The sequence below is a fragment of the Carica papaya genome, chromosome 5 (genome assembly GCF_054855325.1).
Source record: "Carica papaya isolate Zhongbai chromosome 5, ASM5485532v1, whole genome shotgun sequence".
Classification (NCBI taxonomy): domain Eukaryota; kingdom Viridiplantae; phylum Streptophyta; class Magnoliopsida; order Brassicales; family Caricaceae; genus Carica; species Carica papaya.
Genome location: NC_142313.1, coordinates 23653110 through 23678367, shown reverse-complemented (window position 1 = coordinate 23678367; position 25258 = coordinate 23653110). Strand labels below are relative to the sequence as shown.

The following is a 25258-nucleotide window of genomic DNA, read 5'->3' as shown; positions in this document are numbered from 1 at the left end:
GAAGCAGGGGCATTTTAATTGATATTAGAACGAGAAGAAGAGGTGAAGTGTGAACGCACCAAGAAACAAATGACTGGAGATGGAAGAGAGGAGAGGGAGTGTATGTATTTACAACGTGAAATGAAACAGGTGCGATCATACCAGCACTAATGCACTGGATCCCATCAGAACTCCGCAGTCAAGTTTGCTTGGGCGAGAGTAGTACTCGGATGGGTGACCTCCTGGGAAGTCCTCGTGTTGCACCCATTTTTTCTCGGATGGGTCGTTCGACGTTACGCGCGAATGGAATTATGAAGCGTTGATTCATTCTCAAAGGTGAGTCACGGTGCCGGGGCATTTTACTTGATATTATAACGAGAAGGAGAGATGCAGAGTGCACGCACAAGGAAACAAATGAAGGGAGGGGGGATGGAGGAAGAAAGAGTTTATGTATTTGCAGCGCAGAATGAAACATGAGCGATCATACAAGCACTAATGCAACGGATTCTATCAGAACTCCACAATTTAAGGGTGCTTGGGCGAGAGTAGTACAAGGATGGGTGAGCTCCTGCGAAGTCTTTATATTTCACCCATTTTCTTGGGAAGTTCTCGCGTTGTACCTATTTTTTTACAGATGATTCTTTTGACGTTACGCGCGACTTTAATTATGGTCCGCAGGTTTATTCGTAAATGTGAGTCACGGCGCCGTGGCATTTTGCTTGATATTAGAACGAGAACGGGAGATGCAGTGCGAACGCACAAGGAAACAAATGACGGGAGGTGGAAGAAAGGAGAAGGAGTTTTTGTATTTGCATTGGGAAATTAACAGGTGCAATCATACCACTACTAATGCACCGGATCCCATCAGAAATCCGCCGTTAAGAGTTCTTGGGCGAGAGTAGTACTCGGATGGGTGAACTCCTGGGAAGTCCTCGTGTCGCACCAATTTTTTTCAGACGAGTCGTTCGACGTTACGCGCGACTGGAACTATGGTCTGCTGGTTTATACGCAAATGTGAGTCAAGAAGCAGGGGCATTTTAATTGATATTAGAACGAGAATGAGAGGTGAAGTGTGAACGCACCAGGAAACAAATGACGGGAGGGGGAAGAAAGGAGAAGGAGTGTATTTATTTGCAGAGCGAAATAAAGCAGGTACGATCATACCAGTACTAATGCACCGGATCCTATCAAAACTCCCCAGTTAAGTGTGCCTGGGCGAGAGTAGTACTCAGATTGGTGACCTCCTGGGAAGTCCTCGTGTTTTACCCATTTTTTTTCGGATGGGTCGTTCGATGTTACGCGCGAATGGAATTATGAACCGCTGGTTCATTCGCTAAGGTGAGTCACGGTGCCGGGGCATTTTACTTGATATTAGAACAAGAAAGAGAGATGCAGAGTGCACGCACAAGGAAACAAATGACGGGAGGGGTGATGGAAGGAGAAAGAGTGTATGTATTTACAGCGCAGAATGAAACATGAGCGATCATACCAGCACTAATGCAACAGATTCTATCAGAACTCCACAAGATAAGGGTGCTTGGGCGAGAGTAGTACTAGAATGGGTGACCTCCTGCGAAGTCCTTATTTTTCACTCATTTTCTTGGGAAGTCCTCGTGTTGTACCTATTTTTTTACAGATGATTCTTTTGACGTTACGTGCGACTTTAATTATGGTCCGCAGGTTTATTCGTAAATGTGAGTCACGGCGCCGTGGCATTTTGCTTGATATTAGAACGAGAATAGGAGATGCAGTGCGAACGCACAAGGAAACAAATGACGAGAGGTGGAAAAAAGGAGAAGGAGTTTTTGTATTTGCATTGCGAAATTAAACAGGTGCAATCATACCAACACTAATGCACCGGATCCCATCAGAACTCCGCCGTTAAGAGTTCTTGGGCGAGAGGAGTACTCGGATGGGTGACCTCCTAGGAAGTCCTCGTGTCGCACCAATTTTTTTCAGATGGGTCGTTCGACGTTACGCGCGACTGGAACTATGGTCCGCTGGTTTATACACAAATGTGAGTCAAGAAGCAGGGGCATTTTAGTTGATATTAGAACGAGAAGGAGAGGTGAAGTGTTAACGCACCAGGAAACAAATAACTAGAGATGGAAGAAAGGAGAAGGAGTGTATGTATTTGCAGTGCGAAATGAAACAGGTGCGATCATACTAGCACTAATACACCGGATCCCATCAGAACTCCGCAGTCAAGTGTGCTTGGGCGAGAGTAGTACTCGAATGGGTGACCTCTTTGGAAGTACTCGTGTTGGACCGATTTTTTTTCGGATGGGTCGTTCGACGTTAGCGCGAATGGAATTATGAAGCGCTGGTTCATTCTCAAAGGTGAGTCACGGTGCCAGGGCATTTTACTTGATATTAGAACGAGAAGGAGAGATGCAGAGTGCACGCACAAGGAAACAAATGACGGGATGAGGGATGAAGGGAGAAAGAGTGTATGTATTTACAGCGTAGAATGAAACATGAGCGATCATACCAGCACTAATGCAACGGATTCTATCAGAACTCCGCAAGATAAGGGTGCTTGGGCGAGAGTAGTACTAGAATGGGTGACCTCCTGCGAAGTCCTTATTTTTCACTCATTTTCTTGGGAAGTCCTCGTGTTGCACCCATTTTTTTGTAGATGATTCATTCGACGTTACGCGCGACTTAAATTATGATCCGCAGGTTTATTGGCAAATGTGAGTCACGGCGCCAGGGCATTTTACTTGATATTAGAACGAGAACGAGAGGTACAGTGCGTACGCACAAGGAAACAAATGAAGGGAGGGGGAAGAAAGGAGAAGGAGTGTATATATTTGAAGCGCAAAATTAAACAGCTGCGATCATGCCAGCACTAATGCACCGGATCCCAACAAAACTCCGCAGTTAAGTGTGCTTTGGCGAGAGTAATAATCGGATGGGTGAGTTCCTGGGAAGTCCTCGTGCCGCACCAATTTTTTTTCAGACGGGTCGCTCGACGTTACGCGCGACTGGAACTATGGTCCGCTGGGTTATATGCACATGTGAGTCAAGAAGCAAGGGCATTTTAATCGATATTAGAATGAGAAGGAGAGGTGCAATGTGAAGGCACAAGGAAACAAATGATGGGAGGGGGGAGGGAAGGAGAAGGAGTGTATGTATTTTCAGCACGAAATGAAACAGGTGCGATCATACCAGCAGAAATGCACCGGATCCGATCAGAACTCCGTAGTTAAGTATGCTTTGGTGAAAGTAGTACAAGGATGGGTTACCTCCTGGGTAGTTCTCGTGTTGCACCCATTTTTTTTCAGATGGGTCGTTCGACGTTACGCGTGACTGGAACTATGGTCCGCAGGATTATACGCAAATATGAGTTAAGGCGCAGGGGCATTTTAATTGATATTAGAACGAGAAGGAGAGGTGAAGTGTGAAGGCACCAGGAAACCAATGACGGCAGGGGGAAGAAATAAGAAGGAGTGTATGTATTTGCAACGCAAAATGAAATAGGTGCGATCATACCACCACTAATGCACCGGATCCCATCAGAACTCTGCAGTTAAGTGTGCTTGGTCGAGAGTAGTACTCAGATGGGTGACCTCCTGGGAAGTTCTCGTGTTGCACCCATTTTTTTTCGGATGGGTCGTTCGACGTTACACGCGAATGGAATTATGAACCACTGGTTCATTCGCATAGGTGAGTCACGATGCGTGGGCATTTTACTTGATATTAGAACGAGAAGAATAGATGCAGAGTGCACGCACAAGGAAACAAATGACGGGAGGGGGGATGGAAGGAGAAAGAACGTATGTATTTGCAGCGCAGAATGAAACATGAGGGATCATACCAGCACTAATGCAACAGATTCTATCAGAACTCCACAAGTTAAGGGTGCTTGGGCGAGAGTAGTACTCTGATGGGTGACCTCCTGCGAAGTCCTTATATTTCACCCATTTTCTTAAGAAGTTCTCGTGTTGCACCCATTTTTTTGCAGATGACTCTTTCGACGTTACGCGCGACTTAAATTATGGTCCGCAGGTTTATTCGCAAATGTGAGTCACGGCACCGTGGCATTTTACTTGATATTAGAACGAGAACAGGAGGTGTAGTGCGCATGCACAAGGAAACAAATGATGGGAGGGGGAAGAAAGGAGAAGAAGTGTATGTATTTGCAGCACGAAATTAAACAGTTGCGATCATACCAGCACTAATGCACTGGATCCCATCAAAACTCCGTAGTTAAGTGTGCTTGGGCGAGAGTAGTACTGGGATCGGTGACCTCCTGGGAAGTCCTCGTGTCGCACCAATATTTTTTTAGACGGGTCGTTCTACGTTACACGCGACTGGAGCTATGGTTCGCTGGTTTATACGTAAATGTGAGTCAAGAAGGAGGGGAAATTTAATCGATATTAGAACGAGATGGAGAGGTGCAGTGTGAACGCAAGAGGAAACAAATGAGGGGAGGGGGAGGGAAGGAGAAGGAGTGTATGTATTTTCAGCACGAAATGAAACAGGTGCGATCATACTAGCACAAATGCATCGGATCCCCTCAGTACTCCGCAGTTAAGTGTGCTTTGGCGAAAGTAGTACAAGGATGGGTTATCTCATGGAAAGTTCTCGTGTTGCACCCATTTTTTTTTCAGATGGGTCGTTCGACGTTACGCGCGACTGGAACTATGGTCCGCTGGTTTATACGCAAATGTGAGTCAAGATGCAGGGGCATTTTAATTGATATTAGAATGAGAAGGAGAGGTGAAGTGTGAACGTACCAGGAAACAAATGACGGGAGGGGGAAGAAAGGAGAAGGAGTGTATGTATTTGCGGCGCGAAAAAAAACAGGTGCGATCATACCAGCACTACTGCACCGGATCCCATGAGAACTCTGCAGTTAAGTGTGCTTGGGTGAGAGTAGTACTCGGATGGGTGACCTTTTGGGAAGTCCTCGTGTTGCACCCATTTGTTTTCGGATGGGTCGTTCGACATTATGCACGAATGGAATTATGAACCGCTGGTTCATTCGCAAAGGTTAGTCACGGTGCCAATGCAATTTACTTGATATTAGAATGAGAAGGAGAGATAGAGAGTGCACGCACAAGGAAACAAATGACGGGAGGGGGGATAGAAGGAGAAAGAGTGTATGTATTTGCAGCGCAGAATGAAACATGAGCGATCATACCAGAACTAATGCAACTGATTCTAACAGAACTCTGCGGTTAAGGGTGCTTGGGGGAGAGTAGTACTAGGATGGATGACCTCCTGCGAAGTCCTTATATTTCACATATTTTCTTGGGAAGCCCTTGTGTTGCACCCATTTTTTTGCAGATGATTCTTTCGACGTTACGCGTGACTTGAATTATGGTCCGCAGGTTTATTCGCAAATGTGAATCATGGCGTCGTGGCATTTTACTTGATATTTGAATGAGAACGAGAGGTGCAGTGCGCACGCACAAGGATACAAATGTCAGGAGGGGGAAGAAAGGAGAAGGAGTGTATGTATTTGCAGCGCGAAATTAAACAGGTGCGATCATACCAGCACTAATGCACCGGATCCCATCAGAACTCTGCAATTAAGTGTGCTTGGGCGAGAGTAGTACTCGGATGGGTGACCTTCTGGGAAATCCTCGTGTTGCATCCATTTTTTTTTCGGATGGGTCCTTCGACGTTATGCGCGAATTGAATTATGAACCTCTGGTTAATTCGCAAAGGCGAGTCACGGTGCTGGGGCATTTTACTTGATATTAGAACGAGAAGGAGAGATGCAGAGTGCACGCATAAGGAAACAAATGATGGGAGGGGGGAGGAAATGAGAAGGAGTGTATGTATTTTCAGCTCGAAATGAAACAGGTGCGATCATACCAGCACTAATGCACCGGATCCCATCAGAACTCTGCAGTTAAGGGTATTTGGCCAAGAGTAGTACTGTGATGGGTGACCTCCTGCAAAGTCCTTCTATTTCACCCATTTTCTTGGGAAGTCCTCGTGTTGCACCCATTTTTTTGCAAATGATTCTTTCGATATTACGCGCGACTTGAATTATGGTCCGCTGGTTTATTCGTAAATGTGAGTCACGGCGCTGTGGCATTTTACTTGATATTAGAACGAGAACGGGAGGTGCAGTGCGCACGCACAAGGAAACAAATGACGGGAGGGGGAAGAAAGGAGAAGGACTGTATGTATTTGCATCGCGAAATGAAATAGGTGCGATCATACCAGCACTAATGCATTGGATCCCATCAGAACTCCACAATTAAGTGTGCTTGGCCGAGAGTAGTACTCGGATTGGTGACCTCCTGGAAAGTCCTCGTGTTGCTACCATTTTTTTTTCGGATGGGCCGTTCGACGTTACGCGCGAATGGAATTATGAACCGCTTGCTCAATCACAAAGGTGAGTCATGGTGCTGGGGCATTTTACTTGATATTAGAATGAGAAGGAGAGATGCAGAGTGCACGCACAAGGAAACAAATGACGGGAGGGGGTTGGAAGGAGAAAGAGTGTATGTATTTGCAGCGCAGAATGAAACATGAGAGATCATACCAGCACTAATGCAACGGATTCTATCAAAACTCCGCAAGTTAAGGGTGCTTGGGCGATAGTAGTACTAGGATGGGTGACCTCCTACGAAGTCCTTATATTTTACCCATTTTCATGGGAAGTCCTCGTGTTGCACCCATTTTTTTGCAGATGATTCTTTCCATATTACGCGCGACTTGAATTATGGTCTGCAGGTTTATTCGCAAATGTGAGTTAAGGCACCGTGGCATTTTACTTTAAATTTTAACGAGAACGGGAGGTGCAGTGCGCACGCACAAGGAAACAAATGACGGAAGCGGGAAGAAAGGAGAAGGAGTTAATGTATTTGCAGTGCGAAATTAATCAGGTGCGATCATACCAGCACCGGTTTATACGCAAATGTGAGTCAAGACACATGGGCATTTTAATTGATATTAGAATGAGAACGAGAGGTGAAGTTTGAACGCACCAGAAAACAAATGACGGGAAGGGGAAGAAAGGACAAGGAGTGTATGTATTTGCAGCGCGCAATTAAACATGTGCGATCATACCAGCACTAATACATCGGATCCCATTAGAACTCCGTAGTTAAGGGTACTTGGGCGAGAGTAGTACTAAGATGGGTGACCTCCTGCGAAGTTCATATATTTCACCCATTTTCTTGGTAAGTTCTCGTGTTGCACCCATTTTCTTTTTCAGATGGGTCGTTCGACGTTACGCGCGACTGGAACTATGGTCCTCTAGTTTATACGCAAATGTGAGTCAAGAATCAGGGGCATTTTAATTTATATTAGAACGAGAAGGAGAGGTGCAGTGTGAACGCACAAGGAAACTAATGATGGGAGGGGAGAGAGAAGGAGATGGAGTGTATGTATTTTCAGCACGAAATTAAACAAGTGTGATCATACCAACACAAATGCACCGGATCCCATCAGAACTCCGCAGTCAAGTGTGCTTGGGCAATACTAGTTCTCGGATGGGTGACCTCCTGGGAAGTTCGTGTCGTACCAATTTTTTTTCAGACGGGTCGTTTGACGTTACGCGCAACTAGAACTATGGTCCGCTGGTTTATACGCAAATGTGAGTCAAGAAGCAGGAGCATTTTAATCGATATTAGAACGAGAAGGAGAGGTGCAGTGTGAACGCACAAGGAAACAAATTATGGGAGGGGGGAGGGAAGGAGAAGAAGTGTATGTATTTTCAGCACGAAATGAAACAGGTACGATATTACCAGCACAAATGCACCGGATCCCATCAGAACTCCGCAGTTAAGGGTGCTTTGGCGAAACTAGTACAAGGATGAGTTACCTACTTGGAAAATCTCGTGTTGTACCCATTTATTTTTTCAGATGGGTTGCTCGATGTTACGCACGACTGCAACTATGATCCGCTGGTTTATACGTAAATGTGAGTCAAGACGCAGGGGCATTTTAATTGATATTAGAACGAGAAAGGGAGGTGCAGTACGCACGCACAAGGAAACAAATGACTGGAGGGGGAAGAAAGGAGAAGGACTGTATGTATTTGCATCGCGAAATGAAATAGGTGCGATCATACCAGCACTAATGCATTGGATCCCATCAGAACTCCGCAGATAAGTGTGCTTGGGCGAGAGTAGTACTCATATGGGTGACCTCCTGGGAAGTCGTCGTGTTGCACTCATTTTTTTTCGGATGGGTCGTTCGACGTTACGCACGAATGGAATTATGAACCGCTGGTTAATTCGCAAAGGTGAGTCACGGCACCGGGGCATTTTACTTGATATTGGAACAAGAAGGAGAGATGCAGAGTTTACGCACAAGGAAACAAATGACGGGAGAGCACAGAATGAAACATGAGCGATCATACCATAACTAATTCAACGGATTCTATCAGAACTCCGCAAGTTAAGGGTGCTTGGACGAGAGTAGTACTAGGATGGGTGACCTCCTGCGAAGTCCTTACATTTCACCCATTTTCTTGGGAAGTCCTCGTGTTGCTCCCATTTTTTTGCAGATGATTCTTTCGACGTTACGCGCGACTTGAATTATGGTCCGCAGGTTTATTTGCAAATGTGAGTCACGGCGCCATGGCATTTTACTTGATATTTGAACGAGAACGGGAGGTACAGTGCGCACGCACAAGGAAACAAATGACGGGAGGGGGAAGAAAGCAGAAGGAGTAAATGTATTTGCAGCGCGAAATTAATCAAGTGTGTTCATACCAGCACTAATGCACTGGATCCCATCAGAACTCCGCAGTTAAGTGTGTTTTAGCGAAAGTAGTACAAGGATGGGTTATCTCTTGGGAAGTTCTCGTGTTGCACCCATTTGTTTTCTTCAGATGGGTCGTTCGACGTTACACGCGACTGAAACTATGGTCCGTTGGTTTATACGCAAATGTGAGTCAAGACACAGGGGCATTTTAATTGATATTAGAACGAGAAGGAGAGGTGAAGTGTGAACGCACCAGGAAACAAATGACTGGAGGGGGAAGAAAGGAGAAGGAATGTATGTATTTGCAGCGTGAAAATATACAGGTGCGATCATTCCATCACTAATGCACTGGATCCCATCAGAACTCCGCAGCTAAAGATGCTTGGGCGAGAGTAGTACTAGGATGGGTGACCTCCTACGAAGTCCTTATATTTCACCCATTTTAAAGGGAAGTCCTCAGGTTGTATCCATTTTTTTGCAGATGATTCTTTCGACGTTACGCGCGACTTGAATTTTGGTCCGCAGGTTTATTCGCAAATGTGAGTCACGATGCTGTGGCATTTTACTTGATATTAGAACGAGAACGGGAGTGCAGTGCGCACGCACAAGGAAACAAATGACGGGAGGGGGAAGAAATGAGAAGGAGTGTATGTATTTGCAGCGCGAAATTAAACAGGTGCTATCATACCAGCACTAATGCACCAAAGCCCATCAGAACTCCACAGTTAAGTGTACTTGGGCGAGAGTAGTACTAGGATGGGTGACCTTCTGTCAAGCCCTCGTGTAACACCAATTTTTTTTCAGACGGGTCGTTTGACGTTACGCGCTACTAGAACTATGGTCCGCGGGTTTATACGCAAATGTGAGTCAAGAAGCAGGAGCATTTTAATCGATATTAGAACGAGAAGGAGAGGTGCAGTGTGAACGCACAAGGAAACAAATTATGGGAGGGGGGAGGGAAGGAAAAGGAGTGTATGTATTTTCAGCATGAAATGAAAGAGGTGCGATCATACCAGCACAAATGCACCGGATCCCATCAGTACTCCGCAGTTAAGTGTGGTTTGGTGTAAATAGTACGAGGATGGGTTACCTCCTGGAAGTTCTCGTGTTGCACCTTTTTTTTTTCAGATGGGTCGTTCGACGTTACGCACGACTAGAACTATGGTCGGCTGGTTTATACGCAAATGTGAGTCAAGACACAAGGGAATTTTAATTGAATTTAGAACGAGAAAGAGAGGTGAAGTGTGAACGCACCAGGAAACAAATGACGGGAAGGAGAAGAAAGGAGGAGGAATGTATGTATTTGCAGCGCGAAAGTAAAGAGGTGCGATCATTCCAACATTAATGCACCGGATGCCATCAGAACTCTGAAGTTAAGTGTGCTTGGGTGAGAGTAGTACTCAGATGGGTGACCTATTATGAAGTCCTCTCGTTGCACCTTTTTTTTTCAGATGGGTCGTTCGACATTACGCGCGAATAGAATTATGAACCGCTTGTTCATTCGCAAAGGTGAGTCACGGTGCCGGGGCATTTTACTTGATATTAGAACGAGAAAGAGAGATGCAGAGTGCACGCACAAGGAAACATATGACGGGAGGTGGGATGGAAGGAGAAAGAGTGTATATATTTGCAGCGTAGAATGAAACATGAGCGATCATGCCTGCACTAATACAACGGATTCTATTAGAACTCCATAGTTAAGGGTGCTTGGGCAAGAGTAGTACTAGGATGGGTGACCTCCTGCGAAGTCCTTGTATTTTACCCATTTTCTTGGGAAGTCCTCGTGTTGCACCCATTTTTTTGTAGATGATTCTTTCAACGTTACGCGTGACTTAAATTATGGTCCGCATGTTTATTCGCAAATGTGAGTCACGGTGCCGTGACATTTTACTTGATATTTGAACGAGAACAGGAGGTGCAGTGCACACGCACAAGGAAACAAATGACGGGAATGGGAAGAAAGCAGAAGGAGTGTATGTATTTGCAGCGCAAAATTAAACAGGTGCGATCATACAAGCACTAATGCACCGTATCCCATCAGAACTACGCAATTAAGTGTGCTTGGGCGAGAGTAGTACTCGGATGGGTGACCTCCTGGGAAGTCCTCGTGTCTCACTAATTTTTTTTCAGACAGATCGTTCGACGTTACGCGCGACTAGAACTATGGTCTGCTGGTTTATACGCAAATGTGAGTCAAGAAGCAGGAGCATTTTAATCGATATTAGAACGAGAAGGAGAGATGCAGTATGAACGCACAAGGAAACAAATGACGAGAGGGGGGAGGGAAGGAGAAGGAGTGTATGTATTTTGAGCACGAAATGAAACAGGTGCGATCATACCAGCACAAATGCACCGGATCCCATCAGAACTCCGCAGTTAAGTGGTCTTTAGCGAAAGTAGTATAGGGATGGGTTATCTCCTGGGAATTTCTTGTGTTACACCCATTTTTTTTCAGATGGGTCGTTCGACGATACGCACGACTGGAACTATGGTCCGCTGGTTTATACGCAAATGTGAGTCAATAGACAGGGGCATTTTAAAAGATATTAGAACGAGAAGGAGAGGAGCAATGTGAACGCACAAGGAAACAAATGATGGGAGGGGGAAGAGAAGGAGAATGAGTGTATGTATTTTCAGCACAAAATGAAACAGGTGCGATGAAACCAGCACTAATGCACTGAATCGCATCAGAAATCCACAGTTAAGTGTGCTTGGGCGAGAGTAGTACTTGGATGGGTGACCTCTTGGGAAGTCCTCGTGTTGCGCCAATTTGTTTTCAAACGGGTCGTTCGACGCTACACGCGACTAGAACTATGATCCGCTGGTTTATACGCAAATGTGAGTGAAGAAACAGGGGCATTTTAATCGATATTAGAACGAGAAGGAGAGGTGCATCTGAATGCACAAGGAAACAAATGATGGGAGGGGGGAGGAAAGGAGAAGGAGTGTATGCATTTTCAGCACGAAATGAAACAGGTGCGATCATACCAGGACAAATGCACCGGATCCCATCAGAACTCCGCAGTTAAGTAAGCTTTGGCAAATGTAGTACAAGGATGGGTTACCACCTGGGAAGTTCTCGTGTTGCACCCATTTTTTTTTCAGATGGGTCGTTCGACTTTACGCGTGACTGGAACTATTGTCCGCTGGTTTAAACACAAATGTGAGTCAAGACACAGGGGCATTTTAATTGATATTAGAACGAGAAGGAGAGGGAAAGTGTGAACGCACCAGGAAACAAATGACGGGACGGGAAAGAAACGAGAAGGAGTGTATGTATTTGCAGCGCAAAATCAAACAATTGCGATCATACCAGCATTAATCCACCGGATCCCATAAGAACTCTACAGTTAAGTGTGGTTGGGCGAGAGTATTACTCGGATGGGTGATCTCCTGGGAAGTCCTCGTGTTACACCCATTTTTTTTCGGATGGGTCATTCGACGTTACGCACGAATGGAATTATGAACCGCTGGTTCATTCGTAAAGGTGTGTTACGGTGCTGGGGCATTTTATTTGATATTAAAACGAGAAGGAGAGATGCAGAGTGGATGTACAAGGAAACAAATGACGGGTGGGGGGATGGAATGAGAAAGAGTGTATGTATTTGCAGTGCAGAATGAAACATGAGCGATCATACCAGAACTAATGCAACGGATTCTATTAGAACTCCGCAAGTTAAGGGTGTTTGGACGAGAGTAGTACTAGGATGGGTGACCTCCTGCGAAGTCCTTATATTTCACCCATTTTCTTGGGAAGTCCTCGTGTTGCACCAATTTTTTTGCAGATGATTCTATCGACGTTACGTGCGACTTGAATTATGGTCCGCAGGGTTATTAGCAAATGTGAGGCACGGCACCGTGGCATTTTACTTGATATTTGAACGAGAACGGGAGGTACAGTGCACACGCACATGGAACAAATGACGGGAGGGGGAAGAGAGGAGAAGGAGTGTATGTATTTGCAGCGCAAAATTAAACATGTGCGATCATACCATCACTAATGCACCGGATCCCATCAGAACTCCGCAGTTAAGTGTGCTTGGGCGAGAGTAGTACTCGGATGGGTGACAACCTGGGTAGTCCTCGTGTCGCACCAATTTTTTTTCAGAAGGGTCGTTCGGAGTTACACGCGACTGGAACTATGCTCCGCTGGTTTATACGCAAATGTGAGTCAAGAAGCAGGGGCATTTTAATCGATATTAGAACGAGAATGAGAGGTGCAATGTGAACGCAGAAGGAAACAAATGATGGGAGCAGGGAGGGAAGGAGAAGGAGTGTATGTATTTTCAGCACGAAATGAAACAGACGCGATCATACAAGCACAAATGCACCGGATCCCATCAGAACTCCGCAGTTAAGTATGCTTTAGCGAAAGTAGTACAAGGATAGGTTACCTCCTGGGAAGTTCTCGTGTTGTACCTAGTTTTTTTTTCAGATAGGTCGTTCGACGTTACGCGCGACTGGAACTATGGTCCGCTAGTTTATACGCAAATGTGAGACAAGACGCAGGGGCATTTTAATTGATATTAGAACGAGAAGTAGAGGTGAAGTGTGAACGCACCAGGAAACAAATGACGGGAGGGGGAAAAAAGGTGAAGGAGTGTATGTATTTGCAGCGCAAAATTAAACAGGTGCGATCATACCAGCACTAATACACCGGATCCCATCAGAACTCTGCAGTTAAGTGTGCTTGGGCGAGAGTAGTACTCGGATTGGTGACCTCTTGGGAAGTCCTCGTGTTGCACCCATTTTTTTTCGGATGGGTCATTCGACGTTACGCACGAATGGAATTATGAACTGCTGGTTCATTCGAAAAGGTGAGTCACGATGCCGGGGCATTTTACTTGATATTAGAATGAGAATGAGAGATGCAGAGTGAACGCACAAGGAAACAAATGACGGGAGGGGGGATGGAAAGAGAAAGAGTGTATGTATTTGCAGCGCATAATGAAACATGAGCGATCATACCGGCACTAATGCAACGGATTCTATCAGAACTCCGAAAGTTAAGGGTTCTTGGGTGAGAGTAGTACTAGGATGGGTGACGTCCTGCGAAGTCCTTATATTTCACCTATTTTCTTTGGAAGTCCTCGTGTTGCACCCATTTGTTTGCTAATGATTCTTTCGACGTTACGCTCGACTTGAATAATGGTCCGCAGGTTTATTCGCAAATGTGAGTCACGGCGCCGTGGCATTTTACTTGATATTTGAACGAGAATGGGAAGTGCAGTGCGCACGCACAAGGAAACAAATGACGGGAGGGGGAAGAAAGGAGAAGGAGTGTATGTATTTGCAGCGCGAAATTAAACAGGTTCGATCATACCAGCACTAATGCACCGTATCCCATCAGAACTCCGCAGTTAAGTGTGCTTGGGCGAGAGTAGTACTCGGATGAGTGATAACCTGGGTAGTCCTCGTGTCGCACCAATATTTTTTCAGACGAGTCGTTCGACGTTACGCTCGAATGGAACTATGGTCCGCTGGTTTATACGCAAATGTGAGTCAAGAAACAGGGGCATTTTAATCGATATTAGAACGAGAAAAAGAGGTGCAGTGTGAACGCACAAGGAAACAAATGATGGGAGAGGGGGAGGGAAGGAGAAAAAGTGTATGTATTTTCAGCACGAAATGAAACAGGTTCGATCATACCAGCATAAATGCACCGGATCCCATCAAAACTCCGAAGTTAAGTGTGCTTTGGCGAAAGTAGTACAAGGATGGGCTACCTCCTGGGAAGTTCTCGTGTTGCACCCATTTTTTTTTTCAAATGGGTCGTTCGACGTTAGCACGACTAGAACTATGGTCCGCTGGTTTATAGGCAAATGTGAGTCAAGACGCAGGAGCATTTTACTTGATATTAGAATGAGAATGAGAGGTGAAGTGTGAACGCACCAGGAAACAAATAACGGGAGGGGAAAGAAAGAATGAGTGTATGTATTTGCAGCGCGAAATGAAACAGTTTCGATCATACCCGCACTAATGCACCGAATCCCATTAGAATTCTGCAGCTAAGTGTGCTTGGGCGAGAGTAGTACTCAGAGGGGTGACCTCCTGGGAAGTTCTCGTGTTGCACCTATTTTTTTTCGGATGGGTCGTTTGACGTTAAGCGCGAATGGAATTATGAACCGCAGGTTCATTCACAAAGGTGAGTCACGGTGCTGGGGCGTTTTACTTGATATTAGAACGAGAATGAGAAATGCAGAGTGCACGAACAAGGAAATAAATGACGGGAGGGGGATTGAAGGAGAAAGAGTGTATGTATTTGCAGCGCGATCATACCAGCACTAATGCAACGGATTCTATAAGAACCCTGCAAGTTAAGGGTGCTTGGGCGAGAGTAATACTAGGATGGGTGACTTCCTGCGAAGTCCTTATATTTCACCCATTTTCTTGGGATGTCCTCGTGTTGCCCCAATTTTTTTGCAGATGATTCTTTCGACGTTACGCGCGACTTGAATTATGGTCTGCAGGTTTATTCGCAAATGTGAGTCACGGCGACGTGGCATTTTACTTGATATTTGAACAAGAACGGTAGGTGCAGTGCGCACGCACAAGGAAACAAATGATGGGAGGGGGAAGAAAGGAGAAGGAGTGCATGTATTTTCATCGCAAAATTAAACAGGTGCGATCATACCAGCACTAATGCACCGGATCCCATTAGAACTCCGCAATTAAGTGTCCTTGGGCGAGACTAGTACTCGGATGGGTGACCTCCTGGGATGTCCTCGTGTCGCACCCATTTTTTTTCAGAGGGGTCGTTCGACGTTACGCGCGACTGGAACTATGGTCCGCTGGTTTATATGCAAATGTGAGTCAAGAAGCAGAGGCATTTTAATCGATATTAAAACGAGAATGAGAGGTGCAGTGTGAACGCATATGGAAACAAATGATGGGCGGGGGGAGGGAAGGAGAAGGAGTGGATGTATTTTCAGCATGAAATGAAAAAGGTGCGATCATACCAGCACAAATTCATTGGATCCCATCAGAATTCCGCAGTTAAGTGTGCTTTGGCAAAAGTAGTACATGGATGGGTTACCTCTTGGGAAGTTCTCGTGTTGAACCCATTTTTTTTTCAGATGGGTCGTTCGACGTTACGCGCGGCTGGAACTATGGTCCGCTGGTTTATACACAAATGTGAGTCAGGACGCAGGGGTATTTTAATTGATATTAGAACGAGAAGGAGAGGTGAAGTGTGAACGACCCAGGAAACAAATGACGGGAGGGGGAAGAAACGAGAAGGAGTGTATGTATTTGCAGCGCGAAATGAAACAGGTGCGATCATACCAGCACTAATGCACCGGATCTGAACTCCGCAGTGAAGAGTACTTGGGCGAGAGTAGTACTCGGATGGGTGACCTCCTGGGAAGTCCTCGTGTTGCACCCATTTTTTTTCGAATGGGTCGTTCGACATTGCGCGTGAATGGAATTATGAACTGCTGGTTCATTCGCAAAGGTGAGTCACGGTGCTGGGGCATTTTACTTCATATTAGAACGAGAAGAAGAGATGCAGCGTGCACGCACAAGGAAACAAATGATGGGAGGGGAGATAGAAGGAGAAAGAGTGTATGCATTTGCAGCGCAGAATGAAACATGAGCGATCATACCAGCACTAATCCAACGGATTCTATCAGAACTCCACGGTTAAGGGTGCTTGGGCGAGAGTAGTACTAGGATGGGTGACCTCTTGCGAAGTCCTTATATTTGACCCATTTTCTTGGAAAGTCCTCGTGTTGAACCCATTTTTTTGCAGATGATTCTTTCGACGTTACGCGCTACTTGAATTATGGTCCGCAGGTTTATTCGCAAATGTGAGTCACGGCGCCGTGGCATTTTACTTGATATTAGAACGAGAACGGGAGGTGCAGTGCGCACGCAAAAGGAAACAAATTACAGGAGGGGGAAGAAAGAAGAAGGAGTGTATGTATTTACAGCGCGAAATTAAACAGGTGCGATCATACCAGCACTAATACACTGGATCCCATATGAACTCCGCAGTGAAGTGTGCTTGGGCGAGAGTAGTACTCAGATAGGTGACCTCATCAAAAGTCCTCGTGTCGCACCAATTTTTTTTCAGACAGGTCGTTCGAAGTTACGCACCACTGGAATTATGGTCCGCTTGTTTATACGCAAATGTGAGTCAAGAAGCAGGGGCATTTTAATTGATATTAGAACGAGAATGAGAGGTGAAGTGTGAACGCACTAGGAAACAAATGACGGTAGGGGGAAGAAAGGAGAAGGAGTGTATGTATTTGCAACGCGAAATGAAACTGGTGCGATCATACTAGCACTAATGCACTGGATCCCATCAGAAGTCCGCAGTGAAGTGTGCTTGGGCGAGAGTAGTACTCAGATGGGTGACCTCCCGGGAATTCCTCGTGTTGCACCTATTTTTTTTTCGGATGGGTCGTTCGACGTTACGCGTGAATGGAATTATGACCCACTGGTCCATTCGCAAATATGAGTCATGGTTCCGGGGCATTTTACTTGATATTAGAACGAGAAGGAGAGATGCAGAGTGCACGCACAAGGAAACAAATGACAGGAGGGGGGATGGAAGGAGCAAGAGTGTATGTATTCGCAGCGCAGAATAAAACATGAGCGATCATACCAGCACTAATCCAATGGATTCTATAAGAACTTCGCGGTTAAGGGTTTCTTAGGCGAGAGTAGTACTAGGATGGGTGACCTCTTGCGAAGTCCTTGTATTTCACCCATTTTCTTGGGAAGTCTTCGTGTTGCACCCATTTCTTTGCAGATGATTCTTTCGACGTTACGTGCTACTTGAATTATGGTCCGCAGGTTTATTCGCAAATGTGAGTCACGGCGCCGTGACATTTTACTTGATATTAGAACGAGAACGGGAGGTGCAGTGCGCACGCAAAAGGAAACAAATGACAGGAGGGGGAAGAAAAGAGAAGGAGTGTATATATTTGTAGCGCGAAATTAAACAGGTGCGATCATACCAGCACTAATACACTGGATCCCATATGAACTCCGCAGTGATGTGTGCTTGGGCGAGAGTAGTACTCGGATGGGTGACCTCCTAGGAAGTCCTCGTGTCGCACCAATTTTTTTTCAGACGGGTCGTTCGACATCACGCGCAACTGGAGTTATGGCCCGCTGGTTTGTACGCAAATATGAGTCAAGAAGCAGGGGACTTTTAATTGATATTAGAATGAGAAGGAGAGGTGAAGTGTGAACGCACTAGGAAACAAATGATGGTAGGGGGAAGAAATGAGAAGGAGTGTATATATTTGCAGCGCGAAATGAAACAGGTGCGATCAAACTAGCACTAATACACCAGATCCCATCAGAACTCCGCAGTCAAGTGTGCTTGGGCGAGAGTAGTACTCGGATTGGTGACCTCTTGGGAATTCCTTGGGTTGTACCCATTTTTTTTCGGATGGGTCGTTTGACGTTACGCGCGAATGAAATTATGAACCGCTGGTCCATTCGCAAAGGTGAGTCACGGTTCTGGGGAATTTTATTTGATATTAGAACGAGAATGAGAGATGCAGAGTGCACGCATAAGGAAACAAATGACGGGAGGGGGGATGGAAGGAGAAAGAGTGTATATATTTGCAGCGCAGAATGAAACATGAGCGATCACACCAGCACTAATGCAACGGATTCTATCAGAACTCCGCAGTTAAGTGTCCTTGGGCGAGAGTAGTACTAGGATGGGTGACCTCCTGCGAAGTCCTTATATTTGACCCATTTTCTTGGAAAGTCCTCGTGTTACACCCATTTTTTTACAGATGATTCTTTCGACGTTACGCGCAACTTGAATTATGGTCCTCAGGTTTATTCGCAAATGTGAGTCACGACGCCCTTGCATTTTACTTGATATTAGAACGAGAACGGGAGGTCTAGTGAGCACGCACATGAAAACAAATGACGGGAGGAGGAAGAAAGGAGGAGTGTATGTATTTGCAGCGCGAAATTAAACAGGTGCGATCATACCAGCACTAATTCACAAGATCCCATCAGAACTTAGCAGTTAAGTGTGCTTTGGCGAGAGTAGTACTCGGATGGGTGACCTCCTGGGAAGTCCACGTGTCGCACTAATTTTTTTTCAGACGGGTCGTTCGACGTTACGCACGACTGGAACTATGGTCCGCTGGTTTATACGCAAATGTGAATCAAAAAGCAGGGGCATTTTAATCGATATTAGAACGAGAAAGAGAGGTACAGTGTGAACGCACAAGGAAACAAATGACGGGAAGGGGAGGGAAGGAGAAGGAGTGTATGTATTTTCAGCACGAAATGAAACAGGGGCGATCATACCAGCACAAATGCACCGGATCCCATCAGAACACCGCAGTTAAGTGTGCTTTGGCGAAAGTAGTACAAGGATGTGTTACCTCCTGGGAAGTTTTCGTGTTGCACCCATTTTTTTTTCAGATGGGCCGTTCGACGTTAAGTGCGACTGGAACTATTATCTCCTAGTTTATACGCAAATGTGAGTCAAGACGCAGAGGAATTTTAATTGATATTAGAACGAGAAGGAGAGGTGAAGTGTGAACGCACCAGGAAACAAATGACGGGAGGGGGAAGAAAGGAGAAGGAGTGTATGTATTTGCAGCGCGAAATGAAACAGGTGCGATCATACCAGCACAAATGCACCGGATCTGAACTCCGCAGTGAAGTGTGCTTGGGCGAGAGTAGCACTCGGATGGGTGACCTCCTGGGAAGTCCTCATGTTGTACCCATTTTTTTCGGATGGGTCATTCGACGTTACGCGCAAATAGAATTATGAACCGCTGGTTCTTTAGCAAAGGTGAGTCACGGTGCCGGGACATTTTACTTGATATTAGAACGAGAAGGAGAGATGCTGTGTGCATGCACAAGGAAACAAATGACGGGAGGAGGGATGGAAAGAGAAAGAGTGTATGTATTTGTAGAGCAGAATGAAACATGAGCGATCATACCAGCAATAATGCAACGGATTCTATCAGAACTCCGCAAATTAAGGGTGCTTAAGCGAGAGTAGTACTAGGATGGGTGACCTCCTGCAAAGTCCTTATAGTTCACCCATTTTCTTGGGAAGTCCTCGTGTTGCACCTATTTTTTTGCAGATGATTCTTTCGACGTTACGCGCGACTTGAATTATGGTCCACAGGTTTATTTGCAAATGCGAGTCACGGCGCCGTGGCATTTTACTTGATATTAGAATGAGAACGGGAGGTGCAGTGTGCACGCAAAAGGAAACAAATGACGGGAGGGGGAAAAAAGGAGAATGAGTGTATGTATTTATAGCGCGAAATTAAACAGGTACGATCACATCAGCACTAATGCACTGGATCCCATCAGAATTCTGTAGTTAAGTGTGGTTGGGCGAGAGTAGTACTCGAATATGTGACCTCTTGGGAAGTTCTTGTGTCGCACCCATTTTTTTCTGACGGGTCGTTCGACGTTACGCACGACTTGAGCTATGGTTAGCTGGTTTATACGCAAATGTGAGTCAAGAAACAGTGGCATTTTAATTGATATTAGAACGAGAAGGAGATGTGCAGTGTGAACGCACAAGGAAATAAATGATGGGAGGGGGGAGGAAAGGAGAAGGAGTGTATGTATTTTCATGACGAAATGAAACAAGTGCGATCATACTAGCATAAATGCACCGGATCCAATCAGAACTCCGCAGTTAAGTGTGCTTTGGCGAAAGTAGTACAAGGATGGGTTATCTCCTGGATAGTTCTCGTGTTGCACCTATTTTTTTTTCAGATGGGCCGTTCGACGTTACGCGCAACTAGAACTATGGTCCCCTGGTTTATACGCAAATGTGAGTCAAGACGGAGGGGCATTTTAATTGATATTAGAACGAGAAGGAGAGGTGAAGTGTGAACGCACCAGGAAACAATTGACGGGATGGGGAAGAAGGGAGGAGTGTATGTATTTGCAGCACGAAATGAAACAGGTGCGATCATACCAGCACTAATGTTCCGGATCTAAATTCCGCAGTTAAGTGTGCTTGGGCGAGAGTAGTACTCGGATGGGTGACCTCCTGGGAAGTCCTCGTGTTGCACCCATTTTTTTTTTCAGATGGGCCGTTCGACGTTACGCGCGACTAGAATTATGGTCCGCTGGTTTATACGCAATTGTGAGTCACGAAGGGGCATTTTAATTGATATTAGAACGAGAAGGAGAGGTGAAGTCTAAACGTACCAGGAAACAAATGACGGTAGGGAGAAGAAAGGAGAAGGAGTGTATGTATTTGCAGTGCGCAATTAAACAGATGCGATCATACCAGCACTAATTCACCGGATCCCATCAGAACTCCGCAGTAAAGTGTGCTTGGGCGATAGTAGTACTCAGATGGGTGACCTCCTGGGAAGTTCTCGTGTTGCACCCATTATTTTTTGGATGGTTCGTTCGACGTTACGCACGAATGGAATTATGAACTGCTGGTTCACTCACAAAGGTCAGTCACGGTGCCGGGACATTTTACTTGATATTAGAACGAGAAGGAGAGATGTTGTGTGCACGCACAAGGAAACAAATGACGGGAGGAGGGATGGAAAGAGAAAGAGTGTATGTATTTGTAGAGCAGAATGAAACATGAGCGATCATACCAGCAATAATGCAACGGATTCTATCAGAACTCCGCAAATTAAGGGTGCTTAAGCGAGAGTAGTACTAGGATGGGTGACCTCCTGCAAAGTCCTTATAGTTCACCCATTTTCTTGGGAAGTCCTCGTGTTGCACCCATTTTTTTGCAGATGATTCTTTCGACGTTACGCGCGACTTGAATTATGGTCAACAGGTTTATTCGCAAATGCGAGTCACGGCGCCGTGGCATTTTACTTGATATTAGAATGAGAACGGGAGGTGCAGTGCGCACGCAAAAGGAAACAAATGACGGGAGGGGGAAAAAATGAGAATGAGTGTATGTATTTATAGCGCGAAATTAAACAGGTACGATCACATCAGCACTAATGCACTGGATCCCATCAGAATTCTGTAGTTAAGTGTGGTTGGGCGAGAGTAGTACTCGAATATGTGACCTCTTGGGAAGTTCTTGTGTCGCACCCATTTTTTTCTGACGGGTCGTTCGACGTTACGCACGACTTGAGCTATGGTTAGCTGGTTTATACGCAAATGTGAGTCAAGAAACAGTGGCATTTTAATTGATATTAGAACGAGAAGGAGATGTGCAGTGTGAACGCACAAGGAAATAAATGATGGGAGGGGGGAGGAAAGGAGAAGGAGTGTATGTATTTTCATGACGAAATGAAACAAGTGCGATCATACTAGCATAAATGCACCGGATCCAATCAGAACTCCGCAGTTAAGTGTGCTTTGGCGAAAGTAGTACAAGGATGGGTTATCTCCTGGATAGTTCTCGTGTTGCACCTATTTTTTTTTCAGATGGGCCGTTCGACGTTACGCGCAACTAGAACTATGGTCCCCTGGTTTATACGCAAATGTGAGTCAAGACGGAGGGGCATTTTAATTGATATTAGAACGAGAAGGAGAGGTGAAGTGTGAACGCACCAGGAAACAATTGACGGGATGGGGAAGAAGGGAGGAGTGTATGTATTTGCAGCACGAAATGAAACAGGTGCGATCATACCAGCACTAATGTTCCGGATCTAAATTCCGCAGTTAAGTGTGCTTGGGCGAGAGTAGTACTCGGATGGGTGACCTCCTGGGAAGTCCTCGTGTTGCACCCATTTTTTTTTCAGATGGGCCGTTCGACGTTACGCGCGACTAGAATTATGGTCCGCTGGTTTATACGCAATTGTGAGTCACGAAGGGGCATTTTAATTGATATTAGAACGAGAAGGAGAGGTGAAGTCTAAACGTACCAGGAAACAAATGACGGTAGGGAGAAGAAAGGAGAAGGAGTGTATGTATTTGCAGTGCGCAATTAAACAGATGCGATCATACCAGCACTAATTCACCGGATCCCATCAGAACTCCGCAGTAAAGTGTGCTTGGGCGATAGTAGTACTCAGATGGGTGACCTCCTGGGAAGTTCTCGTGTTGCACCCATTATTTTTTGGATGGTTCGTTCGACGTTACGCACGAATGGAATTATGAACTGCTGGTTCACTCACAAAGGTCAGTCACGGTGCCGGGACATTTTACTTGATATTAGAACGAGAAGGAGAGATGTTGTGTGCACGCACAAGGAAACAAATGACGGGAGGAGGGATGGAAAGAGAAAGAGTGTATGTATTTGTAGAGCAGAATGAAACATGAGCGATCATACCAGCAATAATGCAACGGATTCTATCAGAACTCCGCAAATTAAGGGTGCTTAAGCGAGAGTAGTACTAGGATGGGTGACCTCCTGCAAAGTCCTTATAGTTCACCCATTTTCTTGGGAAGTCCTCGTGTTGCACCCATTTTTTTGCAGATGATTCTTTCGACGTTACGCGCGACTTGAATTATGGTCAACAGGTTTATTCGCAAATGCGAGTCACGGCGCCGTGGCATTTTACTTGATATTAGAATGAGAACGGGAGGTGCAGTGCGCACGCAAAAGGAAACAAATGACGGGAGGGGGAAAAAATGAGAATGAGTGTATGTATTTATAGCGCGAAATTAAACAGGTACGATCACATCAGCACTAATGCACTGGATCCCATCAGAATTCTGTAGTTAAGTGTGGTTGGGCGAGAGTAGTACTCGAATATGTGACCTCTTGGGAAGTTCTTGTGTCGCACCCATTTTTTTCTGACGGGTCGTTCGACGTTACGCACGACTTGAGCTATGGTTAGCTGGTTTATACGCAAATGTGAGTCAAGAAACAGTGGCATTTTAATTGATATTAGAACGAGAAGGAGATGTGCAGTGTGAACGCACAAGGAAATAAATGATGGGAGGGGGGAGGAAAGGAGAAGGAGTGTATGTATTTTCATGACGAAATGAAACAAGTGCGATCATACTAGCATAAATGCACCGGATCCAATCAGAACTCCGCAGTTAAGTGTGCTTTGGCGAAAGTAGTACAAGGATGGGTTATCTCCTGGATAGTTCTCGTGTTGCACCTATTTTTTTTTCAGATGGGCCGTTCGACGTTACGCGCAACTAGAACTATGGTCCCCTGGTTTATACGCAAATGTGAGTCAAGACGGAGGGGCATTTTAATTGATATTAGAACGAGAAGGAGAGGTGAAGTGTGAACGCACCAGGAAACAATTGACGGGATGGGGAAGAAGGGAGGAGTGTATGTATTTGCAGCACGAAATGAAACAGGTGCGATCATACCAGCACTAATGTTCCGGATCTAAATTCCGCAGTTAAGTGTGCTTGGGCGAGAGTAGTACTCGGATGGGTGACCTCCTGGGAAGTCCTCGTGTTGCACCCATTTTTTTTTCAGATGGGCCGTTCGACGTTACGCGCGACTAGAATTATGGTCCGCTGGTTTATACGCAATTGTGAGTCACGAAGGGGCATTTTAATTGATATTAGAACGAGAAGGAGAGGTGAAGTCTAAACGTACCAGGAAACAAATGACGGTAGGGAGAAGAAAGGAGAAGGAGTGTATGTATTTGCAGTGCGCAATTAAACAGATGCGATCATACCAGCACTAATTCACCGGATCCCATCAGAACTCCGCAGTAAAGTGTGCTTGGGCGATAGTAGTACTCAGATGGGTGACCTCCTGGGAAGTTCTCGTGTTGCACCCATTATTTTTTGGATGGTTCGTTCGACGTTACGCACGAATGGAATTATGAACTGCTGGTTCACTCACAAAGGTCAGTCACGGTGCCGGGACATTTTACTTGATATTAGAACGAGAAGGAGAGATGCTGTGTGCACGCACAAGGAAACAAATGACGGGAGGAGGGATGGAAAGAGAAAGAGTGTATGTATTTGTAGAGCAGAATGAAACATGAGCGATTATACCAGCACTAATGCAACAGACTCTATCAGAACTCCGTAAGTCAAGGGTGCTTGGGCGAGAGTAATACTAGGATGGGTCACCTCCCTCGAAGTCTTTATATTTAACCCATTTTCTTTGGATGTCCTCGTGTTGCACCCATTTTTTTGCAGATGATTCTTTCGACGTTACGCCCGACTTGAATTATGGTCTGCAGGTTTATTCGTAAATATGAGTCACGGTGTCGTGACATTTTACTTGATATTTGAGCTAGAACAAGAGATGTAGTGCGCACGCAAAAGGAAACAAATGACGGGAGGGGGAAGAAATGAGAAGGAGTGTATGTATTTGCAGTGCGAAATGAAACAGGTGCGATCATACTAGCACTAATGCACCAGATCTGAACTCCGCAGTGAAAAGTGCTTGGGCGAGAGTAGTACTCGGATGGGTGACCTCCTGGGAAGTCCTCGTGTTTCACCCATTTTTTTTCGGATGGGTCGTTCGATGTTGCGCGCGAATGGAATTATGAACAGCTGGTTCATTCGCAAAGGTGAGTCACGGTGCCGGGGCATTTTACTTCATATTAGAAAGAGAATAAGAGATGCAGAGTGCATGCACAAGGAAACAAATGACGGGAGGGGAGAGGGAAGGAGAAAGAGTGTATGTATTTGCAGCACAAAATGAAACATGAGCGATCATACCAGCACTAATGCAACGAATTCTATCAGAACTCCGCAAGTTAAGGATGCTTGGACGAGAGTAGTA

General features: G+C 45.6%; 46 pseudogenes; all 46 read left to right on the top strand.

Moving 5' to 3' along the window:
- The first annotated feature begins 127 nt into the window (after positions 1-127).
- LOC148256048 (5S ribosomal RNA) lies at positions 128-246 on the top strand (annotated as a pseudogene).
- Positions 247-806: 560 nt separating this feature from the next.
- On the top strand, positions 807-925 carry LOC148256047 (5S ribosomal RNA; annotated as a pseudogene).
- An 884-nt stretch (positions 926-1809) lies between these two features.
- Positions 1810-1928, top strand: LOC148256046 (5S ribosomal RNA; annotated as a pseudogene).
- A 204-nt stretch (positions 1929-2132) lies between these two features.
- On the top strand, positions 2133-2251 carry LOC148256045 (5S ribosomal RNA; annotated as a pseudogene).
- Positions 2252-3136: 885 nt separating this feature from the next.
- Positions 3137-3255, top strand: LOC148256044 (5S ribosomal RNA; annotated as a pseudogene).
- Positions 3256-3460: 205 nt separating this feature from the next.
- Positions 3461-3579, top strand: LOC148256043 (5S ribosomal RNA; annotated as a pseudogene).
- Positions 3580-4140: 561 nt separating this feature from the next.
- On the top strand, positions 4141-4259 carry LOC148256042 (5S ribosomal RNA; annotated as a pseudogene).
- Positions 4260-4464: 205 nt separating this feature from the next.
- On the top strand, positions 4465-4583 carry LOC148256041 (5S ribosomal RNA; annotated as a pseudogene).
- A 206-nt stretch (positions 4584-4789) lies between these two features.
- Positions 4790-4908, top strand: LOC148256040 (5S ribosomal RNA; annotated as a pseudogene).
- A 560-nt stretch (positions 4909-5468) lies between these two features.
- On the top strand, positions 5469-5587 carry LOC148256039 (5S ribosomal RNA; annotated as a pseudogene).
- Positions 5588-5794: 207 nt separating this feature from the next.
- On the top strand, positions 5795-5913 carry LOC148256038 (5S ribosomal RNA; annotated as a pseudogene).
- Positions 5914-6148: 235 nt separating this feature from the next.
- Positions 6149-6267, top strand: LOC148256037 (5S ribosomal RNA; annotated as a pseudogene).
- Positions 6268-7000: 733 nt separating this feature from the next.
- On the top strand, positions 7001-7119 carry LOC148256036 (5S ribosomal RNA; annotated as a pseudogene).
- A 238-nt stretch (positions 7120-7357) lies between these two features.
- LOC148256035 (5S ribosomal RNA) lies at positions 7358-7477 on the top strand (annotated as a pseudogene).
- Positions 7478-8006: 529 nt separating this feature from the next.
- LOC148256034 (5S ribosomal RNA) lies at positions 8007-8125 on the top strand (annotated as a pseudogene).
- Positions 8126-8979: 854 nt separating this feature from the next.
- LOC148256033 (5S ribosomal RNA) lies at positions 8980-9098 on the top strand (annotated as a pseudogene).
- Positions 9099-9657: 559 nt separating this feature from the next.
- On the top strand, positions 9658-9775 carry LOC148256032 (5S ribosomal RNA; annotated as a pseudogene).
- A 205-nt stretch (positions 9776-9980) lies between these two features.
- LOC148256031 (5S ribosomal RNA) lies at positions 9981-10099 on the top strand (annotated as a pseudogene).
- A 559-nt stretch (positions 10100-10658) lies between these two features.
- LOC148256030 (5S ribosomal RNA) lies at positions 10659-10777 on the top strand (annotated as a pseudogene).
- A 531-nt stretch (positions 10778-11308) lies between these two features.
- LOC148256029 (5S ribosomal RNA) lies at positions 11309-11427 on the top strand (annotated as a pseudogene).
- Positions 11428-11632: 205 nt separating this feature from the next.
- Positions 11633-11751, top strand: LOC148256028 (5S ribosomal RNA; annotated as a pseudogene).
- An 885-nt stretch (positions 11752-12636) lies between these two features.
- LOC148256027 (5S ribosomal RNA) lies at positions 12637-12755 on the top strand (annotated as a pseudogene).
- Positions 12756-12961: 206 nt separating this feature from the next.
- Positions 12962-13080, top strand: LOC148256026 (5S ribosomal RNA; annotated as a pseudogene).
- Positions 13081-13287: 207 nt separating this feature from the next.
- LOC148256025 (5S ribosomal RNA) lies at positions 13288-13406 on the top strand (annotated as a pseudogene).
- A 561-nt stretch (positions 13407-13967) lies between these two features.
- LOC148256024 (5S ribosomal RNA) lies at positions 13968-14086 on the top strand (annotated as a pseudogene).
- Positions 14087-14293: 207 nt separating this feature from the next.
- LOC148256023 (5S ribosomal RNA) lies at positions 14294-14412 on the top strand (annotated as a pseudogene).
- Positions 14413-14615: 203 nt separating this feature from the next.
- LOC148256022 (5S ribosomal RNA) lies at positions 14616-14734 on the top strand (annotated as a pseudogene).
- Positions 14735-15278: 544 nt separating this feature from the next.
- Positions 15279-15397, top strand: LOC148256021 (5S ribosomal RNA; annotated as a pseudogene).
- A 531-nt stretch (positions 15398-15928) lies between these two features.
- Positions 15929-16042, top strand: LOC148256020 (5S ribosomal RNA; annotated as a pseudogene).
- Positions 16043-16602: 560 nt separating this feature from the next.
- LOC148256019 (5S ribosomal RNA) lies at positions 16603-16721 on the top strand (annotated as a pseudogene).
- A 205-nt stretch (positions 16722-16926) lies between these two features.
- On the top strand, positions 16927-17045 carry LOC148256018 (5S ribosomal RNA; annotated as a pseudogene).
- Positions 17046-17607: 562 nt separating this feature from the next.
- LOC148256017 (5S ribosomal RNA) lies at positions 17608-17726 on the top strand (annotated as a pseudogene).
- A 205-nt stretch (positions 17727-17931) lies between these two features.
- Positions 17932-18050, top strand: LOC148256016 (5S ribosomal RNA; annotated as a pseudogene).
- Positions 18051-18607: 557 nt separating this feature from the next.
- Positions 18608-18726, top strand: LOC148256015 (5S ribosomal RNA; annotated as a pseudogene).
- A 205-nt stretch (positions 18727-18931) lies between these two features.
- On the top strand, positions 18932-19050 carry LOC148256014 (5S ribosomal RNA; annotated as a pseudogene).
- A 206-nt stretch (positions 19051-19256) lies between these two features.
- On the top strand, positions 19257-19370 carry LOC148256013 (5S ribosomal RNA; annotated as a pseudogene).
- An 884-nt stretch (positions 19371-20254) lies between these two features.
- LOC148256012 (5S ribosomal RNA) lies at positions 20255-20373 on the top strand (annotated as a pseudogene).
- Positions 20374-20576: 203 nt separating this feature from the next.
- On the top strand, positions 20577-20690 carry LOC148256011 (5S ribosomal RNA; annotated as a pseudogene).
- A 204-nt stretch (positions 20691-20894) lies between these two features.
- On the top strand, positions 20895-21013 carry LOC148256010 (5S ribosomal RNA; annotated as a pseudogene).
- Positions 21014-21898: 885 nt separating this feature from the next.
- LOC148256009 (5S ribosomal RNA) lies at positions 21899-22017 on the top strand (annotated as a pseudogene).
- Positions 22018-22220: 203 nt separating this feature from the next.
- On the top strand, positions 22221-22334 carry LOC148256008 (5S ribosomal RNA; annotated as a pseudogene).
- Positions 22335-22537: 203 nt separating this feature from the next.
- Positions 22538-22656, top strand: LOC148256007 (5S ribosomal RNA; annotated as a pseudogene).
- Positions 22657-23541: 885 nt separating this feature from the next.
- On the top strand, positions 23542-23660 carry LOC148256006 (5S ribosomal RNA; annotated as a pseudogene).
- Positions 23661-23863: 203 nt separating this feature from the next.
- On the top strand, positions 23864-23977 carry LOC148256005 (5S ribosomal RNA; annotated as a pseudogene).
- A 203-nt stretch (positions 23978-24180) lies between these two features.
- On the top strand, positions 24181-24299 carry LOC148256004 (5S ribosomal RNA; annotated as a pseudogene).
- Positions 24300-24860: 561 nt separating this feature from the next.
- LOC148256003 (5S ribosomal RNA) lies at positions 24861-24974 on the top strand (annotated as a pseudogene).
- Positions 24975-25258: the final 284 nt, after the last annotated feature.